Source organism: Protopterus annectens, chromosome 12.part0, assembly GCF_019279795.1.
Source record: "Protopterus annectens isolate FY-2018-M chromosome 12.part0, PAN1.0, whole genome shotgun sequence".
Classification (NCBI taxonomy): domain Eukaryota; kingdom Metazoa; phylum Chordata; order Ceratodontiformes; family Protopteridae; genus Protopterus; species Protopterus annectens.
The window spans coordinates 1,302,960,450-1,302,978,575 of record NC_056746.1 but is presented as its reverse complement, the minus strand read 5'-3'; positions in this window follow the sequence as shown (position 1 = coordinate 1,302,978,575).

The window sequence follows — 18,126 nt, the reverse complement described above, 5'->3', positions numbered from 1 at the left end:
TCAGCTTCACCATTACCTCCTAGCAGTATGTCATCTACTATAATAATACAAGGATACCCAGAAAAAAATTGTTCCATTGCACGTTGAAAGACTTCACTTACAGAATTTATCCCAAATGGCATTCTCAAAAATCTGAACCTTCCAAATGGACTACTGAAAGCAGTTATCAATGAGAATTTCTTGTAAAGCAAAATTTGCCAAAATGGACTCTTTGCATCTAAGACAGAAAAAACAGTATCATTTCGTATTAGGGCTGCAACTTCTTTGACTGTGCACACTGGGTGATGAGGTCTTTTTAGTGTTTTGTTGAAATCTTGTGGATCAATACATATTCTGATGTCATCTGAGTTTTTCTTAAGAGCTACCACCATGGAAGATACCCACTCAGTCGGTTTATCTACTGAACAAATCATACCCTGTTGCACAATTTTATCTATCTCAGCTTTGACTCTGTTCTACATAGCTATTGGAACGTTCCAGTCTGGCCTGATAACTGGACTGACATTTGGGTCTAACTTCATGGAATACACAAGCTAACATGATGGACCTCCTTATTAAATGAAAGCAGTACCATTTTCAAATTGTGTCTGAGCCCTAATAATGCCTAGATGTGCCTTTTGACCACATAAAATAACAAGTCATATTTTCTCCCAGCAGAGTAACATGAAAGCACTACTGAGCCTTCAATTTGAATTTCTTCACCTCCATAAGTAACAAGCTTCACACACTTTGCCAAATCAAACCTTTCACCATTACATACTCTAGTAAATGTTTATGCTAACATAACATTGCACTTGGAACCTGTGTTAACTTTGAGCTCTATGGGTTTTCCATTTATCCAAAGAGTACAAAATACTTCATTCTTCGCCCATAAATCCACTGCGTTGACTGTTTCATTAAGCACTGATACACCATCAACATAAAAAGTAGGGTTACAGCTTTCTAAATGATCAACTTGTTTCTTGAAATGTTCCCTTTTAATAAAGGAATGTGTGCCTTTTGATTTACAAAACCTCTTGAAATGATTCCACTTATTGCATTTGTGGCATTGCTGACCAAAAGCTAAACATTTTTCCTTTTTAGATTCATGATTTCCACCACAATTATGACAGTTGGCAATGAAACTAGGTTGGGGCCCATGCTTTGAGTTTGCTGACTCACTGTTATGCTTCACTGAGACTGTGCAAACTCTGGAACTTGCTGGAAATCTCTGGGGTTTACCAGTGAGTACTGCAGGAGATACAGTTGCTGCCATGTGTTTGGGCCTTTTTCTTTTAACCACACGCTGCATACTACCAACATGAGCTCTAGAAGATACTGGAAGCATGCATCTGTAATTTTTAAGCATACTTATGTGCTTTTCTGTGAGCTAGTATATCTGACAAATCTCAATGGCCTTACTCATATTTAAATCACTGTCACATAGCAAAATCTTTCTCACAACATCATCCTTAATATCACACACAAGTCTGTCTTTTAGCAACTCATCCCTTAAATTACCAAATCTGCACATTTTAGCCTTATTTATCATATCAGTTATATATGCTACAAAGGTTTCACCAGGCTTTTGATCCCTTGTGTAAAATTACTGCCTTTCCATTGTAACATTTGTCTGGGGGGTTACACATTTCTCCAAATTTGCATTTTAAGCACTCAGAGTCCTCCCTTGACTCAGCAGGTACAACAATATGATGGTTTTCCCCCTCTCCTGTAAAGATAGCAGGTGCATACACAAATGAACAGTCCCTTTCAATGGCTTCTGACCCAGCTAAATTAAGTAGAATACATGTCTTTGTACAGTCATCTTTATCAGAAAATGCAGCCTGTATGAAAATCTCGTACTCTTGTTCATACACTGTCTAGTTCTCTGCAATATTATTGTCAAACACAAGTGCGCTGGGTTTTCGAAATTCATCTGTCATGCCAACAAAGTATGCACAAACACACTACAAATATGGCCCTTGTAATTATGTACAAACAAGCTGTGCTGTGAGAGCTCGTAATAACATTCAAATACAATATACACTCATTAAAATACTGTAATTTGCAAATTATGCTCTGAAATAGCTATCTTTTGTGAAATAACTTTACTGTAATACTGCACAAATATGCAAACACTTCATACACTTCTGATAACTCAGCTATCTTTAATTAATATGAAAAATATGTGCTTAATGAAAATGCAGTTTCCTTTTATTTTATTCATGTTACGCAATTCTGAATTTATTTCAAACATTTCCCGTAGTAATTTGAATATTTTTATCAATATACGAAATTTTGGTTTATTTAAATATTGTTTAGAGCATTCTTTAGGCCCCATTTCATATTTTGCAAATGAGAAGTTATTTGAGCAAGTTTTAATATCTGAAATTCGTTTCTGACCTGTTTTGTGAATTATACATGCAGTAGGGATGATCCATTCCCATATATTCCTCCAATACCAACCAGATGCCTCTCCGACTCAAATTGGAGAAACTGGAACTTTTTCTGCCAAGTCAGTTTAGCCATGCTTCTTCAGACATCATATCCTTTTAGACATGCCATTTCTGACACCATGTCATTCGTCCCTCTCTGACATAGATGACGAACAGGTGGGGTAGTTTGTTTAGATGCTTTATTACATAGAAACACATCAGGATGGATAGCAGCATCATAAAATATAAACAGATTAACAGACAGACCTTACAGACAAACATCTCAACAGCTTACTACAAGATGACAGTCAGGCTCACATGTGCTCAGTATTTATACACTTGTGCAAGTCCCTAGATAGCTTCTTAAATATGTATACACACACATTGATCTAAACAAATGTTGAGGACATAAAGTGAGGGCTTTTCCATGACCCATTTCTGGCCATGTGTGTTGTGTGTGAATCTATCTTTGACCAGTTTAAACATGTGCAAAAGGGGTGGATAAGACAGTGGTGAACATGGAGGTAGCAAGCAGAGGGTAGGACACAAGTGAAATAATACAGAGATTTGCAGGAGGGTGGTGGGACGGCACCATGGCTATCCACTTCTTTGTAACATAAATATACTATTGTACACACAGTTTCATGACTTTGGAGAGTCACCACACCAGTGATGTGTTACAACAGCAGAATAATGTATGGCCAATTGGATCAAATCAAGTGTGTCAAGATGACAGGTGAAGTATATATATATATATATATATATATATATATATATATCTATATATATATAAGGCATACTTTTTTGTGGGACAGGTGCCAATTTTTGGGGGGGAGGATTGTTGTAGAAGGTACTTAGGAATGAGAGGGCTAGGTATGTAGGGTAGATTGGGAAGCATACACAGACATACAGAACAGATGAGATGTACAGGAATGGTGATGGAGACAAACGTTTGGATGTCACCATGATTGGGGATAAGTAAGGGACATTGGAGGAGCACCCACATCCAGCTTGAGAACAGTGAGAATCTAGTCCTCACCTTCAGAACTGTCATTACTGTCTCCTGTATCAGTTGCCTGGGTCATTGCCGAATATGGCATTGCTTTTGCAATCTAACACAGGACTTAACCCTGTTGATGTGTGCACTGAGGCCTCTGTCCATTAAATCCTCCATCATTCCTGTTAGTGCCTGCTGAGTGACAAGATCACCACTTCCACAGGAACTACTCCTGGAGGGTACCACTGCATTAGCAGCCAGGGCAGACTTACTTACTTGCCACAGGTGCAGCAGGTAGGGCAGGGGCTGTGAAAGCAATGCTGACAGGTTATTAACCCAAATTGCTGGGAGTCTGTGCTACTATCTGTGGTGGTATGGAGGCCGAGCTGCAGTGATTGGTCTACCTCTCTTGCTGTTGGTCATTCTGTTTTTAGCAGCAAGGTATGCAAACAGCAGAATGTTAATAAATTATAACCCCCCCAAAAAGGAGATAAGGTGGAGAGAGAAAAAAAATAGATAATTAAATCCATGGCATGTCACATTATTTTTTCAATAAACATTTTGGCAATACAAAAACAATTATGATAATTTATTATAGTACACATTTGCCACATCCATATATGATGTGAAGGTGTTAATGTGTCATAAAATAAACAAATCTCACTACTAGGATATAAGAAAGAGCAACCTTTATTTCTCTTTGATGTATAGAATATATATGCATTCAAATGTAATAATTTCCATTAACATATCTGAATTGCTCCTGATATATTGTTGCTGTTAATATTTTAGAAATTATATCCTATAATAAAAAATAATTGCTACTTCTGGGTATTCAGCCCACACACAGTTAAGCTGCTGTTCTTATTACCTAATGTAAGCAGCAAGAGTCATTGGGGAAGCCATGCAAGTTTCATATCAAGGTTGAGGTATGTCTGCTCAAGATGGTAGTGAGTCAGGAACTGAAAATAGATATCTGGCTTGCATTTGGACCTGAGGCATACATACCCCATGTTTCTCTGAGATGACTTAATCTCTCCTAGTCTGCCTCATGGTTTGTTGCAATATATATATATATATATATATATATATATATATATATATATATATATATATATATATATATGTGTGTGTGTGTGTGTGTGTGTGTGTGTGTGTGAAAGCATAATGAGTAACTGCATTGGCTGGCCAAGCTATTCCAAGCCTCTGCCTTAAACTGATACCTGCTATAATCCCCCTGCAGTAGCCTATGGCTGTAGTACTTCATCAGGAGTGCCACAAAAATCCTGGACTCCTCAACACCCCACCTTTGTGCTCTAATTTTAGCACCATTCTCTCCATCACCAGCCATGTCTACAGAAGTTAAGCTAACAAAATATATCTGCATTGGTGCCCAGTTCAGATCTTGCATGCAACAATTTGTGCACGAGTACACTCAGCCTTGCCAACAGCAATTGTGCAATTGAAAGCATATGGATTACTTGGCAGACACATTAGCAGTATTTACATCAAAGGTGTTAAACATGGCAATGAGATTTATCTTGTGTGATCCTCAAACTATTGACACATTGCAATGTTCAGTAATGAAATTCTTAATGCCATGGTTTGTGATCCTTTGTGCATTTTGATGTTGGGACTTATACATTGTTAAAATTGTGTTTTTCTATCCAGGAATTGAACCCATGGGATGAAAGCAAAAATGTGAAATTTAGCTTATTATTTGCCACAAGAGAACTTCCTTTTCAGAATGAATGTAGATATACTTTAGAGAGACCTATATGTGTGTGACTTTAAGCAGTCCTGAAAATGCATTCTTATGTAAAAGGCTGTATTTCTGTTTCAAATTGGTTTCAGAAGTATTGCATGACCTGAGTAAAACAGGTTGGGGTATGTTACATATGTACGTCACAAGACATACTATCATAAACCCATCAGATATGTGCTGGGTCATGATGATTATAAAAATATTGTGACCACCATACATATGCAAATGCATTTTTAATTAAATATCATTCTTATGTTTAAGGAATTGTACACACATTGGCTTGAGATTATATGTGCATCATTAATGAAATATGCTAAATAGAAAAGTTTAGTTATGCAAACATTACAAATTCATTGCTTGCAGTAAACTTGTTTATCATTCTCATTTCTGTTTAGATTTACATTCCTAATTAAAATGCTATGAGAAATGGGATTCTGACAGCCTTTGTAAAACTATATTTTAGCTGGATTTAAACCATAAATCCCATATGATCTTTATCTGAAGTCACTGTACTTACACCATGTGCCATGGACATATGTAAATGATTGATTTTACTTCTCATCTCAGAATGTACAGAGTGATGATGGCCATGTAATACTGCCAGGCATGTTTGCACTACATAAGACAGAATACACTAATTTTTTTCACTTTTTTCCTTAGACAGTGAACCCTATTTGTGTGCTGCCAAGTGTAGTGCAAATGGAAAAGACATTAGAAAAAATATATGACAGAGAAACAAGCTAACAGTATAATGATTTCAATCACTGAATATATGTAGCAATGACCAGACTAAGAAGTACATTCCGATGATGTATTCATCCTTCTTACAACTTCTTGCAACATCAGAAATTTACTTAGTGGAACACATTATCAGACTTGCAGTTAATAACAAATAATGTGAATTTTGACAGCCAGCATCTTACATGTTGTTAGCAATACTGACAATATTTAATTTATAAACAACACAATGAAATCACAAAATTTGAATAAACATGTATTTAGACCATCCACTGCAAAATTATCAGTTAAGTTGATTTGAACCACCCATCAGCTGTCATTTTCTCTAAGCTCACTGGATTTGTGTCACAGAGAAAGTTAGCTGACAGGTGCATTTTCTTAATACTATCCATAGTGCTGACAACTGTGCAATGCCACCAGGCTTGTTTGTGCTGCATAAAGCAGACTAAGCATATGTTTTTTTTCCTTCGGTAGTGAACCATGCAAATACAGATTATAAATTTAAAAAAATTTAAATATTGAGAATAACTGAAATATGATTTGTAAACATAATTTTAACAACAAATTATCTGTCTTATTTCTATCAACTCACTTCATTTACACCTTGTGCCACAAAGTTGGGCATTTGTCCTGTTCAATCTGCGCAGTAATTCATGCCTAAGTTGTTGACATCTCTGCATTGATGGTAAGCTTATTTGTGCCACTGAGGGCAAACCAAATGAAATTTTTCACTTTTTCCCTTAAGCTGTGAAATTTTATTGTGAGCTGCCAAGTGGCATGCAACTGTAGAAGGCAATAGTAACTAAAATTTACAAAAATTGCTTTGGATAGCAATTTAATGGAACATTAAATTAATCTAACTATAGAGCTAGCAATATGCAGAGTTACTAGTGCATTACCCTGACACACTTAGCCTTCTACTTGAGTTAACACATTCATACAACTAAATGATTGTCAATATTTATTATGATCTCCCATAGCAAAATTACCTTTGAATAGGTTTTGAACCCTGCATCATCTGTACTGTATCTCTAAGCTCAACGCATTTACACCTTAAGTCACAGAGATAGGTGTATGACAGCTTGAATTTGTTCACTCAATACTGTTCAGAGTGCTGAGAAAAGTGCACCAATGCCAGTCTCAATTGCACTATTGAAAGCATTCCAAATTAAATTTGTCAGTTTTTACCTCAGGAAAAGAATTGCTGATCACTGCTAGTGATCACTGCTAGTCAAAGGATTGCAATGCCAGATGATGTGCAAATGATCAAGGAAAAACATTTGGAAACAAGTACTTTAAATGTACTTTTCTGATATTTCATCAGCTTTGCTATCTTGCAACAGGAACTTGTATGGATTTGAACCATCAAACCATGGCATGAAGAACAATCATTTAAGATAATTTTTCATATCTTCCACCAACAATGACATATATTTGTAAGGAATAAAAGTGCTTAGATGTACTCAAAATGTGACATTGTGTCAAGTCACACTGAGGTGCAACAGAAACAAGTTATCAAAGTTGCCCTTTCTTATTTGCCAATAAATGTCTGGATGATTGGGATATTGGCAGCCATTAAGATACCCATGTACTCACAACATCAAAGACTGCAAACACTGCAGGTTTATTCCTCTCTTTCTTTAAGATGCCTCATTCCCTAATCTTTGCTTGCATAACAACAATGCTATCTCATTTTATTGCACATGGTATCTGTATCAATGCTTAATGTACTCCATTGAATATGCTCAACATTTCTTAGTACAAGGCAGTAACTGTGATCCTTAAAACAGCATTTGAATCTTAGGAATGTTGCTCTCCTAACTCACTCAATGCACTTTCAGATTTTTTTGGTAAGTCTGTCATCCCTGACACACAGCCTCAGTAAGTGTACATCAAGGGGAAGACTGTGAAATATTGATTGTTCCTATAGTCACACTAATCATAGACACCTACAAGCCATTAGCAGGTAACAATTCTCAGTGCTCATCCTTGCAGTGCTAGGGTTTGTGCATGCAATCGTGTAACTCCTTATATCATGTTTACCTTCCCTACACTTACTGCAGATTATAGTATTTAGGAATGCTAATGAGTTAACACCTCATTTGCATACTAACAGTGCTCAGAGGGCTAAATCTGCATTATATAGATTGCAGTCTGCAAGACCACCTGCATGTGGTAAGCGTATATTTTTATTATTAGTGTACATAAGGTAGACTTAGGTCTAACTGAGAGTAATATTTGTATTGCTTTAGCAGCTATTATAGTTTAACATACCTTTCATATAACAAAGTTTTGATCAGTTTCATTCCCTAGTTCTTTCGTTGTTATGTTTATTGGTTGTTATCATAGGTGATCCTGACAGTGGCACTGTGAAACTCCTACCACCTGATGCCAGAGTATCAATAGCCTCTGATGATGATGGTTGTGATGAAGAGGCACAGTCTGGGGGTGCAGAGTCAGTCTGACATTGAGGTTGTGGCTCCCACATTCCACACCTATATTTTGGATACAGTCAGTGTGGCTTCTCATACCCATGACATGGAGCCCTCTGATATAGGACAGGTTGAGAGTGGCACAGTTGATCAGGGTAGTATGGTTACTTGGTAGCAGAGATGGTTGATTCTTCCCATAGCAACTGGGAAGACAAGGTGCCACACAATATGATTGGTAGATGTGCTTGGAGAAGATCTGCAGTCCACCCCCTGCTGAAGCTGGTGTGTCATTAGGTACCTCCAGACATATGTGTAGGGCTGCAATACAGGCACAGACATGTTATTCCAAGGCCTTGAGGCCTCAAAAGAGATATTGCAACTACTTAACATCATGCATTCTAATGTGCATGACTCCCTGAACCATGTAAGTGAAGTTCTTGGACAGGATAAATGACACAATGGATTTGGCAGTGTATGTGATGAAATGTCTGCTGGGGAAGGGTGGTCAGCTACATGGCTGGAGAACTGCTACATATTCTGTTGTTAGCAGATACGAACATGCCAGATCCTGCTCTCATAGTACTTCTACTGCTACATCAGTGATCACAAAGTCACTGCACAGACACAGTATGCCATGGGGTCAATATCCTAGATGTATTCTGCTTGAGCAGAAGAACCAGGCAGGGGTGTCCTCTTTCCCCTTTATTATTTGCATTATATTTAGAACCATTGGCAAAAAAATAAGGTATTCAGAAATTCAAGGATAGAATTGGTATGGCAATCAAGAAAACCTGGCTTTATTTGCAGATGATATTACTTTATACCTGACAAAACCAGAAAAAGACATTACCATGTTGTGGAACATTTTAAGACAGTTACAGATTTTTTTCAGGCAACAAAATGAATGAAGCTAAAACAAAGACAATAGCGGCAAATTATGTACTCATGCATGAACTGGTTCAGAAATACCCATATTTATGGGGACATGATAAAATGAAGTATTTAGGAGTACAGATTAAAATGATTCTAGCGTGGCAACTAAGGGTATGTGTGAAGAGACTAAACAAAAAAAATAATACAAAAACTGAGAAAATGGAAGCTTTGTTATATGGGTATGGATAGTAAGATACATGCAGTTAAAATGTTTTTAGTCCCTTTAGTCTTATACACAGTCAGGCATATTTTCATCAACCAGAGGAGAAGTTGTGGTTAGCAATTAATAAAGAGCTGAAAAACTTTATCTGGGAGGGGAAGACAGCAAGAGTCAAGTAGGATAAGCTGATTCCTCCAGTAAAACATGGCAGATTGGGATTACCCAATGTGAAGGGGTATTTTGTAGCTACACAGTTATGACTCCTATACATAGCACAAACAGAAAACTATAATTCAAAGTGGAAATTGATAATGATGAAATTGGGGAAGCTCAAGAAACAAGGACAGACTTGTATTTTGGATGTAGGCCTTTAAGGAGAATAACAATAATCATACAGAATATTATATCCATAAAGTAGCAGAAAGTATTGTAAGAACTAATAATAACAGCAGAAGACAAAAACAAACTATGTAAAAATGAGACAGGTCCACCAAGGGGATAGAAAAAATGAAACAAGCAGTTTAATTTTCTGAAGGGAAGAGTAAAATGCTTAAAAAGAGTCCAATGATGTTGCAAATCCATAAACAATTAAAATTGAGCTCACCTGAAATTTTTAATAGTCCAACATTTATTCATTAGCATATCCCGCCATTTCTCTTTGTTTTGAGGTTCTACATGATGTATAGAGCTTTTTAATGAATACCAAATAGCTCATTATCATGTTGGCAGTGTTTCAGCAGCGGTTGCTGTAGCTGTTTATGAATTTGGCCCCATGTTCAAATATTTTTTGCACATAACTGCAGTCTTTCTCTTCTTCAAGAATTACTGGATGGCTTCCTGCTCTGCAAATGTAATTTACTGGATATTCTGTTGTTTGATTTTACTATTTCCTGTTTGCAAACTTTGGTTCTACACAGATGTACAAGGGCAGTACTTCCTGTCTTTACATCATCACGCTTGTCACTTTGATGATGCAAAGTTGGATACTTCCTACACTAGTAGACTGGGTCTCTTTCCTCTGTTTTTTTTGGAAGTAAGTAAATATGTTAATGCTGCACACAGGCTTTATTAATGGAACAGGTTTTGGATTAGCATGCATTTTCTGGGCAAAATTAACTATAAACCATGAAACTCTTATATTAGTGCCTGACTATAATTCTCAGTGATTTACTAGAAAAGTAAAAGTTTTATTAGGGATTGACAGGATAAAAATATGAAGTAAAATAAAAGACATTCATTAACAATCATTGGCAGATGACAATAAGCAAAGTCAGAGACAATCATGAGTTATGGACTTTGTGCAACATATGATGTGCTTGATTAATAGTGAAACAGAAACAAGCTTCAGATTTGTTTTCACATAAAAGGAATGCAGAATGCATGGGGGTTTGAAGACCAGGTTAACCAACAATGTGTAACTGACCTTAACATTTAAAATTAGACCAAAAATACAAGTAAAACTATCGCAGTCTGAAAATCCTCTCTCTGTATACCTTTCACCCTCTTAATGTCTAGGTGTTGAACTCTGCTGACCACTATATGATGTTAGCACATTATCAAAGAAGCAGAAATTCCCGCAGAATACTCAGTGAGGGCAGAGCATGTTAAGGCTACGGAGGAAATTTTTTGGAACAGAACTTACTTAAAAGGAAAAGTAAGAATGATACCTTAAATGACAGGAAAAACAACCAACGTAACCAAGGCAACTACTGAGGAAATGCATTTTGAGAACAGATGGGCTACTTTGATTTTGTCAGTCTGCACATGATATTTAAGTATCTGATTATTTAACTTGGACATAACCTAGAGAGTTATGAAAACTTAAAACTAAGCTTAAATGGAGGCTTTCTTGGTGGAAAATGACTGACTGGCTTGATACTGGATTAGAGGATCCAGGTTTTACATATTTCTTACTGTTATTTTTATCATACGCATGTGAAGCATTTCCAGTTGATATTTTAATTCAATTTTGAGGGCAGTTAAAAGTAAATAGCAGTTTATGTTTGGGACAGTGATAGGACTAAGTAGCATGGAATAAAATCATTTGTCTGAAGGATGAGGGAGGTTTAAATGTTCCTGGCTCTTACTTGCAGTGCGAAGCAGTATAGATAAAAGTACTGCATTAAATTGCTACAGATGATTATGAGACCAATGAAAAGGATGCAAAAGGCTTAATTAGTTTGGCATGTGGTGGTTTAAAGAATTTAGAGATGGAAACAGTGAGTAAACTTAGGCACAGTTGGAGTAATTTGTTAGAGAATCAGTTATTCAAAGTTATCTGGAAATGGATTTGCCAATTAATGAGATATGCCACAAAATCTAGGAGGTTTAGAATTTTGTTTGGCTATGTTTTTCAGAAATATATACTTATTCCACAGTGCCTAAGGAAGATGTTTTCAACAGTGGATTCTCACTGCAAGAGGGGTCAGATGGGAGCATATGGAAGTATAGTTTGATTGTGTTTCACTTTAACTGCACTTAAAGCTGATATAGAGTAACTCGTAAAAGTAGTTTTAAAGAAGAAGACTTACAAAAATGTTTTAATTGTTGGGATATGAGAAAAACTATACTGCTCCAAATCAGAATGATTAATCTTATTTTTATTGATGATACTACACTAAAGATGTGTAGTAAGCAAACCCAACCCAGTTGGCTTTTGTTAAAGGCAGGTCATGCCTACTGAACCTGGTGGACTTTTTTGAGAGTCATCAAGGCAATGGATGAGGGCAACTTGGTGCATACTGCCTACCTTCACCTAGCTATGGCATTTAATACAATATTTTACTCGGGCATTGTAAACAAACTCTCATAAGGCATAAACCCTAGTACAACTCACTGGACAGCCAGCTGGATCACAGACTGAACCCAAAAAGTTAGAATTGGACAGACCAGTCAGCAGTGGAGTCCCTACGGCTCTTTGTTGGATCAGCTCCTCTTTGACATCTATGTTTTGGAAGTCCAGGCCAATGTCAAGGGCCTCTGGCTTACCAAGTTTGCACATGACTGCATGCTAGAAGCAATCATAGAAATCCCCCCCAAGATGCTAACATCTTACAGGAAAGTCTAACACAAATAAATTACTAGTTCTAAAGCCAAGGCTTAAAACGCAATGCCAAGAAATACATAATAGCACCTTTTGGAAGTCAGACACCCAGGAAAACTACCTCATTGATAAAACACCCCTAAAAGTAAAGACAGTAGTCAGGGATTTGGGGATTTGTAGACATCAACCTAGCTTTTGACCAACATGCATCTAAGGTTGTAATAAAATTATTCTATTTCACTTTACTTATAAGTAAGGGCATGGTATTTAGGTCCAGTGAGATCATCGTGCCACTGTAATCAGCTCTTATCATACCGATCACTGAGTACAATGTCCCCTTCAGTATGTACCTGAAAAGGCACATGCAACAACTGGAACATCCACAGAGGTTCCTCACACAAAGAATGCAGGACATAAACACAATGTCCTATACAGATTGTCTTAAAGCTTTATCTCTATATGTTGTTTCCTACAGACTGCTAAGAGTGATTTATGCCTGGCTTACAAGGCATCTTTGGATCCACTCTGATGGACCTTTTGCATCTCCACAAAATGACAAGCACCAGAACTACTAGATCTAAGGATTTAAACTTTGTTTGTGATTTAAATATGACATGTTGGAGGGTCAGGTATGTATCTCAGAGAATCTCCATTCTCTGAAATAGACTTTCTACCCACATGAAGAAGCAACCTTTACTAGCTATATTCAACTGCAGTCTGGATCAGTGGATAGGTAATTGGAAATTCACCCCTTGTATGACAACTATGTTGCTGATGGACAGAAGTAGCCAATAAATCATACCCTAACTAACATAAACTCCTTAAAATAACTTCTAAGGCACAATAACTTGTGGGATACATTTGGACTGCATGGCTAGCCCCAGTGATTGTTAGCCTAGTATACACCTATGAACCTATATATCCCTTTCTAAAGGCCTAAATAGAAATTCAAAGATGCCTTACCCTCTGCTGACCCAGTCACTGAAGCTACCACATTTACTCAGGATTTTTACAATGACCTCAACCAATGTACTGATAACTCTGTACCTATTAAGCATAAGTATGTACAGGAATTCAAGGGTAACCCCCTGTGGCAGAATCCCAGGTAAAAACAAACAAAAAAAACTTTATAACAGGAGAAAAAAATATATGGCTCATCCCAACTGGATGGTTTATTTATAAGAAGGTCTGCAGGGTTCTCACACTCATTACCAGGAAAAGCAAAGCTAAGTATGAATTCAAGATAGTTAACTCTTCAAAGAATAACCATAAGACCTTTTATCAATGATATTAAGAGAATTAAAGGCAGTATCCAATACCACCTGTTTTGATGCTGAAGCCATAGCTAATGTTCTGGCTGACAACTTTAGCTCAATTATCTCCCTTCCACTCACCCCTCCCCCCATTGTCCTCTCCCTTGAAGCTCTAAACTATGCTCCTCACAGTGTCATTATAAACTACATCTTTGATGGCATTCCTGGATTCACTCCTGTGCATACAACACATCGGGCAATGAGCGCCCTTCAATACCTGTTTCTGTAGCAAGTAAGGTTTTTACAGGGTCGGGTTGCCAGCCCAAGACCCAACTCTTCTCAGAGGTTGCATGACACACCCACATGCACACACACCTAGGGCCAATTTAGAGTGTCCAATCCACCTAGTGCATGTATTTGTAATGTGGGAATAAACCGGAGCACCTGGAGGCAACCCACATGAACATAGGGAGGACATGCAGACTCCTCACAGAAGGCACCCCAGCCAAGAATCGAACTGGAGAACCTCTTGCTGTGAGGTGACTGCGCTAACCACTACACCACTGCACCAACCTTTTGATGCCATTACTGAAACTAAAATTAGCAGTACCATTTGCACCAACAATATACCAGGCTGCCTTGTTCTTAGCACAAAGTATATTACTGCTGAACCCCTTTTTAAAATTTCTAACCCCAGCCTCTCTATAAGATATGTCTTGAATTATAGATAACAGCAGTTGTGGTGCCTCTGCATAAAGATGGCATTACAGTTGACCCTGGAAATTATCACTCCTGTTAGCTTCACTATTACTGCCACTAAACTAATGAAACACATCTTAGTCACATTAATGGTGAAATTTGTATCTTAATAATTTTTACCTTTAGTCGGTTCAGCTTCAAGATGGGTAGATCTTGCCACTTTAATTTGTTTAATTGTTGAGGGCATGACTGATGCTAATGATGAAGACTGTTTAGTCCATGCCACTTATCCTGGCCTTGCTAAGGCATTTGAAACATTTCCTCATAAGAGCATTATTGATAAACTTGCAAGCACAGAAATTAACCATTGCATCAATCAATGGTTTGCAAACTGGCTCTTCGGTCAAGCACAAAAAGTGACGGCTGATGGTACTTTCTCATCTAGGAAACTAGTCACTAGTGGAGTTCTTCTGAGCTTTGTAATGGGTACCCTTCTTTTCAGAATACACTTCTTAAATGTGAAGGCAGATATACAGGGATTGTGGTTGACAAAGTTTGTTGATGATTGCAAACTGGATATCATGACTGACTTCCCCACATACTCATACACTCTCCAAGAATTGCTGGATAAAGTCAATACTTGGTGTACTGTCCATGGCCTTAGGCTCAACACAAAAAATGTAATGAAGTTATATCTGGAAAGAATGATAATAGAGAGCCTCAAAACTAGTAAAACAGAACGAAGGCTCACAGGTTGCCACACGAAACAAGGTTTATTAATATCACAATGCACCAAAATATGATGAATAAATAAACAAACTGAAAACTACCAGAAGTACTAAGCACTTTCACCCTATTGTCATACGGGCATCTTCAGAGTACTATGACTTAGTCTGTTAATGACTGTTAAATAAATTCTCTCCTAATTGCACAATGCCCTTAATTGAAAATCAAGTACACAATTACATATTTCAGTTATAAAAAAATACATTTAACTACATTGTATTAAAACTGAATAAAAATGTAATAATAAAAAACGAAATATACTTATTTGTTGAAACCTGACATATCGTAACAACTATAGCTGCCAGAATATAAAAAAACTTATTAATACAAGCTGGCTTGCCATTTCCTGTTGTACATATAGCAACCAATTCTATAAGAAAAACACACATAAATATAGAATAATGTTCAAATGCAAATATATAAAATAAAATGTATGCCATAAAAACACACAATATATTTTAAAAAACAACAAACAACGAAATATACTCAGATACAGTAAGACTTTTGTTTCAAAATGCTTGAAATAGAGATGTGTCCATTAATGCCTGGTGTACAATTGGCATTTAATCTTAACTGCCATAGACATTCCTTAGCTTCTAACAAATTGTTGTAATCACCTCCTTTATCTCCAAATTTTGGGGTCCTATCTATCACAAAAAATATGAATCTTTTAAAATTCTTACATTTAATACTGTGTACGTATAATGAATTCACCATTTTCTTGTTCCTAATGTCTCTATTGTGCTCCATTATATGTTCCTTGAGTTTCCTAGTAGTTTTACCTACATAACATGCAGGACATGATGTACAAGTAACTAAATAGACCACCATTTTTGTATTGCAATTACAGTATCCGGGACATTTAATTGATTTTCCATAACCTTGCACCATAACATATGGTCCATCATTCACATATTTACAACTTTTACAAAAGCCACATTTGCTCATTTTTGACATACTGTATATACCTGACCCTTGTTGTTATTTTCCATACATTCTTTTAAGTTAATGCCCTGACTATAGGTGATCTTGGGAAAATTGCCTATTATTTCACTAAATTCATCCTTGTTTGAAAATACACTAATCCAAGTGTCATTTAATATTTTAACTACAGTATCTGAATCTTCATTGTAAGGTATAATAAAAGCGTCCCTTTTGTTAACGGCCATCATTCCTGTGGATAGAGTATCCAGTCCAAATTTTATAATAAGTTTATATACAGTATTCCTTTTCATCTTAACTTCTTCCCTAATTTCGTGTAAAAGGTTTCGTGGATAGTCCCTGTCTAAAAACATATTAATAAGTATTTCCAATTCAAGAATAAATTTGTTGTCATCACTAATAATGCGAGATAGCCTAACCATCTGTCCTTTTACAAGATTCTTTTTTTGAAAGTGTGGATGGAAACTACTGTAATGTAGAAAAGAATTTGAATAAGTTTTTTTCCTGAAAATATTGGACTCAATACCACCATTATTAAAATAAAACTTGATGTCTAAATATTCACAGTTTTCATCATGTATTTTATTTGTAAAGGTCAAAAAAGTTGATGTTGTACCCAGAAACCAGATAAATTCCCTTATTTCATCTTTATCGCCCTTCCAAAAAATAAGGATATCATCCAGGTACCTAACGTAAAGTGTTATTTTTGACCAGTACCTGGAAGTAAAAATACATTGGGTCTCCCATTGAGCTAGTACTAAATTTGCATATATGGGTGCACACCTAGCACCCATTGCTACCCCTGTACGTTGTCTGAAATATTCACCATCCATAAACATGTAGTTATTAATTTGGACCATTTCCATTAGGTCGACCAGTAGTTTACATTTAACTGTATGTAATTCACTAAATGTACATAAACTAGCCTCAAACATTTCAAGTCCCAAATTGTGGGGTATGACAGAAAATAAATTTATAACATCGATGGTAACCATAATAATGTTGTCAAGATTTTTCTCAATGTTATGTTTTCTCACCACATCCAGACAATGCCAAGAGTCCTGTTGTAGTTTACTACAACATACAGTTAAACGTAAACTACTGGTTGACCTAATGGAAATGGTCCTAGTTAATAACTACATGTTTATGGATGGTGAATATTTCAGACAACGTACAGGGGTAGCAATGGGTGCTAGGTGTGCACCCATATATGCAAATTTAGTACTAGCTCAATGGGAGACCCAAAGTATTTTTACTTCCAGGTACTGGTCAAAAATAACACTTTACTTTAGGTACCTGGATGATATCCTTAATTTTTGGAAGGGCGATAAAGATGAAATAAGGGAATTTATCCGGTTTCTGGGTACAACATCAACTTTTTTGACCTTTACAAGTAAAATACATGATGAAGACTGTGAATATTTAGACATCAAATTTTATTTTAACAATGGTGGTATTGAGTCCAATATTTTCAGGAAAAAAACTTATTCAAATTCTTTTCTACATTACAGTAGTTGCCATCCACACTTTCAAAAAAAAAATCTTGTAAAAGGACAGATGGTTAGGCTATCTCGCATTATTAGTGATGACAACAAATTTATTCTTGAATTGGAAATACTTATTAATATGTTTTTAGACAGGGGCTATCCACGAAACCTTTTACACGAAATTAGGGAAGAAGTTAAGATGAAAAGGAATACTGTATATAAACCTATTATAAAATTTGGACTGGATACTCTATCCACAGGAATGATGGCCATTAACAAAAGGGATGCTTTTATTATACCTTACAATGAAGATTCAGATACTGTAGTTAAAATATTAAATGACACTTGGATTAGTGTCTTTTCAAATAAGGATGAATTTAGTGAAATAATAGGCAATTTTCCCAAGATCACCTATAGTCGGAGCATTAACTTAAAAGAATGTATGGAAAATAACAACAAGGGTCAGGTATACAGTAT